Source organism: Sardina pilchardus, chromosome 2, assembly GCF_963854185.1.
Source record: "Sardina pilchardus chromosome 2, fSarPil1.1, whole genome shotgun sequence".
Classification (NCBI taxonomy): domain Eukaryota; kingdom Metazoa; phylum Chordata; class Actinopteri; order Clupeiformes; family Clupeidae; genus Sardina; species Sardina pilchardus.
This window is the reverse complement of record NC_084995.1, coordinates 12,222,172-12,231,692: the sequence shown is the minus strand read 5'-3', so window position 1 is coordinate 12,231,692 and position 9,521 is coordinate 12,222,172. Positions and strand designations below refer to the sequence as shown.

At 43.2% G+C, this 9,521-nt stretch overlaps 1 long non-coding RNA gene across 3 annotated transcripts; it reads right to left on the bottom strand.

Moving 5' to 3' along the window:
* Positions 1 to 1,893: 1,893 nt before the first annotated feature.
* LOC134100738 (uncharacterized) lies at positions 1,894 to 4,379 on the bottom strand. 3 transcript variants are annotated; one of them, XR_009941309.1, is made up of 5 exons: positions 4,170 to 4,379; positions 3,132 to 3,249; positions 2,898 to 3,046; positions 2,545 to 2,680; positions 1,894 to 2,279 (listed from the first exon to the last, which is right to left on the bottom strand). It is a non-coding gene; the product is annotated as an uncharacterized LOC134100738 (long non-coding RNA). The 3 variants fall into 3 exon arrangements; XR_009941308.1 differs by lacking the exon at positions 4,170 to 4,379 and having other exon boundaries at positions 3,132 to 3,378; XR_009941307.1 differs by lacking the exon at positions 4,170 to 4,379 and having other exon boundaries at positions 2,898 to 2,983; positions 3,132 to 3,375.
* Positions 4,380 to 9,521: the final 5,142 nt, after the last annotated feature.

Sequence of the window (9,521 nt, the reverse complement as noted above, 5' to 3'; positions counted from 1 at the left end):
TACAATATAATGAATAGGTACTATAAATCACATATATTAAAAGGATACTGTAATGTAAATGGTTAATATGTAATGTTACAGTAATATACAGTTAAACAGTAAATTAACTCTCTCATTCTTTCTCTCCACCATACTCAAGTGTCTCTCTCTCTCTTTACCTCAGTATTATCATAACTCTTCAAATCCATCCTCCCTTCATCACTCTCTCTCTCTTTACTTCATCACTCTTCTAACCCATCCTCTGTCATCACTCTCTCTTCCTCTCTCAGCTATACCTCTGTCCCATCATCCTAACCCCATCACTCTTTCTTCAGACTCCTCCTCACTGTCTATCTCGCCCTCCTTCGGATCATCTCTCCATCGCTATGGCAACCACAGGCGGGGGGGGGGGGGGGGGGGGGGGGGGGCTACACATCCCAGCTGTTGCTGAGAGTGGGTAGGTGGAGCACTGACACACACACACACACACACACACACACACACACACACACACACACACGCAGTGCTCATGGTGTTGTGTAACAGCTGTGTGTGTGTGTGTGTGTTTCTGTGTGTAGGTGTGCGCTCTTTGTGACCTGGGAGCCATGCATGTGTGAATTGTGTATGTGTGTGTGTGTGTGTGTGTGTGTGGCTCTGATACATGTGAGAGAGCTTAAAGAAAGGTATACTGTGTGTGTGTGTGTGTGTGTGTGTGCTTGCACGCATGAAGAAAGTGTGAACTGTGTCACTGTCTCCTCCAAAGAGTTCCAGAGAGGAACTCGATGACCCAGTTGTTATCCAATCAGATGCTCTGTCCCCGGCCCACCTGCCCGAGGCTCCAGGGAGGCGTGGGGGATGTCGTCAGTGGCAACACCAGCAGCCCCCCCCCCCCCTCCCCCTCCCCACACCCCCATCCCTGTATCTGCAAATGCCACACTCCTCCACATGCTCACCGTCACTCTCTCCTGTCCTTCGTCACTCTCGCCTCTCCTCCATCACTCTCTCCTTTCCTCCTCATGCTCACTGTCTCTCTATCCTCTCCTCCGCATGCTTATCACCTCCCTCGCTCTTTACTTTTTTAACCGAATCCAATTATTTCCTCTCCCCTGGACTGCTCACATCTCCCTTGTTATAGTCTACCCTCCTCTCCTCCTCTCCCTTCATCCATTCTTCACTAGTCTCTACACTGTAAAAAATTTACTGTAAAATTTACAGTAACTTACTGGCAACAATTGGCCAGTAAGTTACTGTGAATACCTTTTACAGTAAAGGTACTGTATTTCCATTTACAGTATTTATATATTCACTGTAAAATGAAAAACAATTAAATACTGTGATTTCAGTTGTATTTACAGTAACTTACTGGCCAATTGTTGCCAGTAAGTTACTGTGAAAACCTTTTACAGTAAAGGTGCTGTATTTCCATTTACAGTAACTTACTGGCCAATTGTTGCCAGTAAGTTACTGTGAATACCTTTTACAGTAAAGGTGCTGTATTTCCATTTACAGTAACTTACTGGCCAATTGTTGCCAGTAAGTTACTGTGAATACCTTTTACAGTTAAGGCACTGTATTTCCATTTACAGTAACTTACTGGCCAATTGTTGCCAGTAAGTTACTGTGAATACTTTTTACAGTAAAGGTACCGCATTTTCATTTACAGTATTTTATGTATTCGCTGTAAAGTGAAAAACAATTGATTTTAAATTAAGATTTTTTTTGTTGTTGTTGTATTTACAGTATTGGTTGTTTCCCTGTAAAAGCTAGGTCAGTTAAATACTGTGAATTCAATTGAACTTACATGAGCAATCATTAATAGAATAACTCAAATTCCAAAATATTTCAGTTAACTGCAGACAATAAAACAATTTTAACTTTTGTTATTTATTTAAGACATTTCAAATGTGTGACTGAAGTGGATGTTGACAGACAACAGTAGACATGGTTTGAACACAACCACAACCTTATCTGATTTGACACAGATAAGGGGGTTAAAAGCGCAGTGTGTGTAAGTGCAGTATGGCAACTGGCAAGTCTATGTAATGTAGTATAAGGAGTTGTGTGTGTACAGGATGCGGAGTAAAGAAACTCATCCCCAGTCTGTTTTGTGGGTGTTCCCTCAGTCTGCCACGTGGGAACAGAGACGTCTGCTTGACCTCAGTGGTTTAAACAGTCCGTGGTCAGAGCGTGAAATGTCTTTTGAAATACTTTTGGGCCGTTGTTGTACTCTTCTGGTATAGGTATCCTGCAGGGTAGGGAGAGGTGCTCTGATGGTACCTTTCGCAGTAAATGTCAAGTGTCTGAAAAAGAGAAAGAAAGCATACATTACAATTGACCCCGTTCATGAATATACAGTAATTAATGCAAACTACTCCGGTTGTGTGACAAATAAAAGCAAACCCACACTAGTCAGGTAAAATAGATAGAAGTAATGCAGATGTGTACAATACACCACCATAGCAAAGTTTGGGAGTTCACTTTGATATGTCCAGTGTTTTGGACATAGGGGACATTTCAAAGTGACCCTACACTTCTGAACAGAAGTATGTCTATGTGATATCATACCTAATCTCATAATTGCCTGCGGCAACTCTGCCTTCATGCGAACACCACTTTTCTGATGCCTAACATACTGTAGGCCATCTCCCATCTGACTTGCAATAGCAGCCTCTGGCTCCAGGCTGGGACTTCTGGATGGCTCCTAAAAAGAATAAACAGCAATTGCCATATAATTTGTTAATAAACAGCAATTGCCATACAAAACAAATCATAGCTTTAAAAAACAAGCAAGGCAATCAGATGTAGAAATAGAAATGATAATTACCTTGCCATGAGGCACCCTTGCCACCCTTGTCACCATCTATGTTACTTCTTGATATCAGTTTATTTATGAACATAAATAAAACACAAACACTTACACCATGTTGAGGGCAGCAGCCATGGCTAACAGACATCATCAGGGTAGTGCCATCAGGTAGTGCCATCAGGGTAGACCGACTTCGCCCTGGACAGTTGTTGACAGTTGAGCCCACAAAGTCATAACAGACACATGAAAGGAGGGGATAAACTAAACAGTTACAGACACAAATACAGTAACATGCACACATATTAAATGCTATATGCGTGTGTCTCTATTTGGTGAGTGAACTCACTTGCAGGCTTGGAACTTCTTCCTTATGGAAGTGACACACATTTGGAACATTCCAAAATGCACACAGCCTAAGTGTCTCTGACACAGCGTTCTCAGGGCAGCAGTCCTCACACCACCTACTAACAGAGGGAACAGAAAGAGGCTTACATTAATTAATACATTGCAAAACACACAGAACATGAAAAGACCATCACTGAAGCACTACTACACTCACATGCATCTTAAATAAACACATGCCTCAATTTAAGTCACCAAACATTGGGCAAATAAAGGCTATAAAATGAATACCATTTAGCCACACACTACCCTTCACAAACTTAAGATCCCTTTACTTATCGGCATGATATTTCTGGTAATTGAAATTCCCCAAATGCTCCCCTTTCACATCCACTATATGACGGATCTATGAGCATGACTATGCAAAACTACAGTTCCTAAATTAGGGGTGAGATAACTTACACATCAGCCTACTTCATTAATTTGTTTTACTGGTCCTCTTTCCAGTTATAGCAACACTACATATTATGCATCAACACTATATGTATTAAGTTTAATGTTAACTACCCATGCCCCATGGAGTTCGCAAAGTAATGTTACTAACTAGCTGCTAACGTTAACAACTTTCACCTGTGTCTGTCTGCTAGCTAACTTCAGCCTTCAGCCTGCATGGTAACAGCCACTTTAAGCTAAGCTACTTGCGTCTGATATTTCATTCAAACTAAAACTCTACATTCATAACGACATATCAGACTGAATTATTGCTATATATGATATTGACTATCATTCGAAAAATCCCACATGATGGTTAAGTTAGTTACTGGAAAAGTTAACATTAACAGCTAACATCGCTAACGCTAGCGACGTTAGCTCGCTAGTTCTAGCCATAGACAGTAAAAGGTTCTAGCAGCTAGCTATCGATATGTGCTATGCTGATTCTAACATGGCAATAATGGCTTTGGTTAACATTTCATTGTGAAAACAATACATTTCTAATAAATTCCCGTTTTCAATTGGCATAAAAAAGTACTGTAATTCTTACCTTGAATATGATGTTTGTACAGAGTTGAAAATTGCAGTCAGATTCATGATTGAAAAGTGACGGTTGAAGTGAAGTCACTCTGGCTGGAGTTGAAAAGTCAGGGGTGGGGGATGGGAATTACTGCGTGTGCGCATGCGCTTATCAAGAGGCGATAAGCAGCCGTTAAAAACAATCGTGGAAAATTATTAGGCTGAAATGTGTTATGCTTGCTCAATAGTGTGATCAAAGCCTTAAAGGGATAATCCGGAGTGAAATGCACTTTAGATCAATTTTTCGGACTATTGGGAGTACGTACGTTGAGTTGACACCAAAATCATGTCATTCGGATGTATTTTGAGAAAGTTCGAGCTCACCGTTTTTAGCCAAAACTCGTTAGCCTGGAAGTGACTCGGGCATGTCCTTTCGCCGCTACAAAACGCTATTTTTATACCTCTTTTACTGTTCCAAACAACACTACACTTGCGTGGTAGTGAGTAGAGGGTCCCTAAAGCCAAACCGAAGTATCCCCACGTCTTTATGTGGTCGGATAGAGAGTCCAGAATGAATTTAATCGAGTCAGTACCTTTCCGGAAATGGCGCTGCTGCAGCTAGCAACGCTGAAACAACACTTTATTAACATTTCCGGAAAGGTACGGACTCGATTAAATTCATTCTGGACTCTCTATCCGACCACATAAAGACGTGGGGATACTTCGGTTTGGCTTTAGGGATCCTCTACTCACTACCACGTAAGTGTAGTGTTGTTTGGAACAGTAGAAGAGGTATAAAAATAGCGTTTTGTAGCGGCGAAAGGACATGCCTCAGTCACTTCCAGGCTAACGAGTTTTGGCTAAAAACGGTGAGCTCGAACTTTCTCAAAATACATCCGAATGACATGATTTTGGTGTCAACTCAACGTATGTACTCCCAATAGTCCGAAAAAATGATCTAAAGTGCATTTCACTCCGGATTATCCCTTTAATTCTTGACATCAAATTGACTTTCTCAACCGTCTCTGGTATGTCATTATGAGTTAAAAGAAAGATAAGATTAAAAAAGGGAAAACACAGTAGGCTAGTTTACTTAACAATTTACAGTAGCCTAGGCTACTAGTGGCTATATTGTGATTTGTTTACAGTAGTGTTTTGACTACTGTAATTTCTACGGTAACACTTACAACTGTAATTGTAGTTTACAGTAGAGGTACCGCATTTCCATTTACAGTATTTTATGTATTCACTGTGAAATGAAAACCAATTAAATACTGTGATTTCAGTAGTTTTACAGTAACTTACTGCCCAATTGTTGCCAGCAAGTTACTGTGAATACTTTTTACAGTAAAGGTACCGCATTTCCATTTACAGTATTTTATGCATTCACTGTAAAATGAAAACCAATCAAATACTGTGATTTCAGTTGTATTTACAGTAACTTACTGGCCAATTGTTGAAAAGAAAAAATACAGTAGTTTACTTTACTATTTACAGTACTATAGTGGCTATACTGTGTTTGTTTTACAGTAGTGCTTTGACTACTGTAATGTTTACAGTAACACTTGGACTACTGTAATTGTAGGGGCGTTACCGTAAATTTTACAACATTCTACTGTAAAAAGCATATACAGTAGTGCTACTGTGAAATTTCCTGTAAATAACTGTGAATTTCACAGCCATTTTTTACAGTGTACCTTCCTCTCCTCCTCTCCCCTCCTCTCCTCCTCTACCTCTGTTCTCTCTTCCTCTTCTCCTCTCCTCTCCTCTAAATAAACACCTACCCCAGCTGCTCCCCACCACCAGTCCCCAATGGGACAGCAGTCATTGCCAACTCCTTCACCTCTCCCTCTCTCTCTCTCTCACTTTCTTCTTTTCTCCTCTCTCTATTTCCATCTCTCCTACACATGTTTCACTGTCTTGGTCATTCTTCCGGTGACACATTTACCATCTCCCTTGTCTCTCAGCAGCCCTTTCCCAATAGATCCCTCCTAACATCTCTCTCTCTCCCTCTCTCTCTCCTAACATTTCTCCCCTCTCTCCCTCTCCCTTCTGCTTTCTATGCCATGGACACCTCCGAGTTCCAGCTGTCTTTCCTTTCATCACTCCACCTTTGAGTTTCTTCAGGATTCCCTCACTTCACCTCCACCTTCATCCATGTAGTACTTTGTGTCAAGAATGTAAGGAAGGGTTTTGAAAATTCAATTCTCTATCACTCCATCTTCAGCATTCACTGCAGGTTGCCTTTTCAAACCTTTCTGTTCTATCTGTTCTATCTGCTATCTGAGAGAGAGAGAGAGAGAGAGAGAGAGAGAGAGAGAGAGAAACACTCACACACACACACACACACACACACGCACACGGGTGAGTAAGGGCATTATTCATCTGCTATATACAGGCATGATCATAACACTCTCACCTCCCATCACTTCCCATACCATCACTCACTTCCCCCCACCACCTGTCCCCCATCCCTCAAATCACCCTCACCTGCCCCCATACCACCCGTACCTGCCCTCAAATCACACTCACCTCCCCTCATACCACCCGCCCCCATCCCACCTGTACCTGCCCTCAAATCACACTCACCTCCCCTCATACCACCCGCCCCCATCCCTCAAATCACCCTCACCTACCCCCCATCCCTCAAATCACACTCACCTGCCCCCATACCACCTGTACCTGCCCTCAAATCTCACCTCCCCTCAAAACCCTCACCTGCCTCCTTGACCCTCAAAACACCCTCACCTCACCCCATACCACCCGCCCCCATCCCTCAAATCACCCTCACCTGCCCCCATACCACCCGTACCTGCCCTCAAATCACCCTCACCTCACCCCATACCACCCGCCCCCATCCCTCAAATCACCCTCACCTGCCCCCATACCACCCGTACCTGCCCTCAAATCACCCTCACCTCACCCCATACCACCCGCCCCCATCCCTCAAATCACCCTCACCTGCCCCCATACCCGACCCCTCTGCCTTCATCACTCCCTCTGTGTGCCCCTTCACTTCTCTCTCTTTTCCTGTACCCCCCCCCCCCCCCCCCCCCCATCCCCTCTCTATCACACAGAGAATACAGTCTTGAAAAGGCAGGCATCAGTATAACGTATATAAGGATATATTATCACATCTAGTGTGCGTATACAGTATGTCCTGATTCATCGGTTTGTGTGATTCTGCGTGTGTTGGTGCTGCCTACTTGTTGTGAATGAGACAGATGATTACAGATGATCCAATCCAGTGTAATCTGGCCCACGCTGTAGTCCGCCTGGCAATCTGGCCCACGCTGTAGTCCGCCTGGTAATCTGCTGCATGGCACAGAAACACTGGCTTTTTATGGAGGATCCCGCCCACATCAACCTCCCACCCACATCAGTCTCTCAGTCTGCAGCTGTGTGCAATCCTGAGTCTGTGGTTGAGAGACAGAGGGAGAGAGGTTGTGTCAAAATGACCTAAAGACAACAAAGTAAAGAGACACACAAACAGTCAACAGCCACACCTTAAATCTTGTGTTTTTGATATTTTCTTGTGCACAACAGCAGCTCTCAAAACATGCCATCCCCGACCTCTGATAACGCAGCCTTCTCCTCGTCTGACCACCCGCACCCTCGTTTTATCTCTCTCTCTCTCTCTCTCTCTCTCACACACACACACACACACACACACACACACACACACACACACACACACAGAACACAACATGCACACACACACACCACAACACACACATGTTGGTTATTCTATCTTTTGATATTACTACTTATTAATTTAGACTGGCAAACTCAAGAAAACTTGGGAATCAGGTTTTATTCTTACAAGCAGAGAGGGTAAAATTAGCTTTAGTCTGAGGAGGCCATGGGCCTGGGGAATTGAACCCCAGGCCCCCCTGGCTTTGCTTCCTCCTCCTACAAATATAATCTCTCTTTCTTTACCAACACTGCCGTTCAATCAGTTTTGTATGACTTGAACAAAGGGAAAAGGGCGGCAAAAACAAGGCAAGGTGATTGGTTCTCTTATGGCCAGTCAAACCCACTCACACCTTATCACACCTACTCACTCTTGATTAAACTAGATCCGTAACATGTGGATGGATATCATGTATCAAAAACATCACTTATAGGATGTCCCAAACATTCTTACACTGGAATCATTACAATCCTACACTGAGACTATCATATTGATACCAAACATTAATACATGTACATTTCATGACATAAAGATACATTACATCAGGGTAGAATCCTTTGTCTTTGTGAGTTGGTTGACGTCTCAAGGAATGGAATGTAGTGTTGGCGATTAGCATTTCACAAGGGGAGGGGAAGGTGTTTATTTCTAACAAAGCAAGGATCCTTGATTCATGGCTGCTTACACTAGTATGAAAACTCCAAATAATACTCATAAAATGATTACCATCACACGCAAACACACACAAACACAAACACACAAACACAAACACAAACACAAACACACACACACACACACACACACACACACACACACACACACACACACACACACACACACACACTACATTGTAGTGAGGGTCACACACAAGCAAATACACTAGAGAACACTGTCTGAGACATAGCCTACACTGACATAACTGCATATTGTCAAAACAAAAAAGTGGACAGCAATTCAGCTAGGCCTGCTTAGGTCCTGGAGCACCAGGCCTAGCTGCTACCTGCTATAAACCCTATAACACGGTTATGTATCACACCTTTGATCAAAGCTCTTAAAAGGAAATCAGTTTTTCTTGTCTCTCTTCAACTCCTCACTATGAAATGCTACAGATGGCACACCCTTTCCGCACACACCACACGGGCCGTGGATAAGTCATCCTAACAGTTATCTCTCTCATCGCTGTCCTCCCCTTCACCCTCCCCTTCACCCTCCCGGTCGCTTTCAAACCTTCCTCTTGTCTCCCTCCCACCACTAAAGGCGAGGCACGTTAAGTTTGACATCACACCCTGGCGTCAAAGAACAGTGGGGAGGAAACCACGCGTTGATTATGAAATAAAGTCAAGTGCCTTACCCCACCACTTCTTAGAGAGACACACGATATGCTACCCCCCCCCCCCCCCCCCCCCCTTTTAACTCAAATCTGGAAATGCCATACGTCAGATCAGGAACCGTTGTTCTGAAACAGCGTTTACTGTTATAGCTCCATGAATCTTGCCATTGCTCAATTTTGGCATCTGCTAAATCATAGAATTTTGTGGTTGCTGTGATATGACAATGTCAGCTATATTGATAATTTCACACGCAACTGGAAAAAGATAACAATTACACAAAGGATGGACACTTCAGGACATCACCTCGTCTGGCACTAGAGACTCTATTGCCGCCCTAGGGCCACTCCCGCCACAGATGATA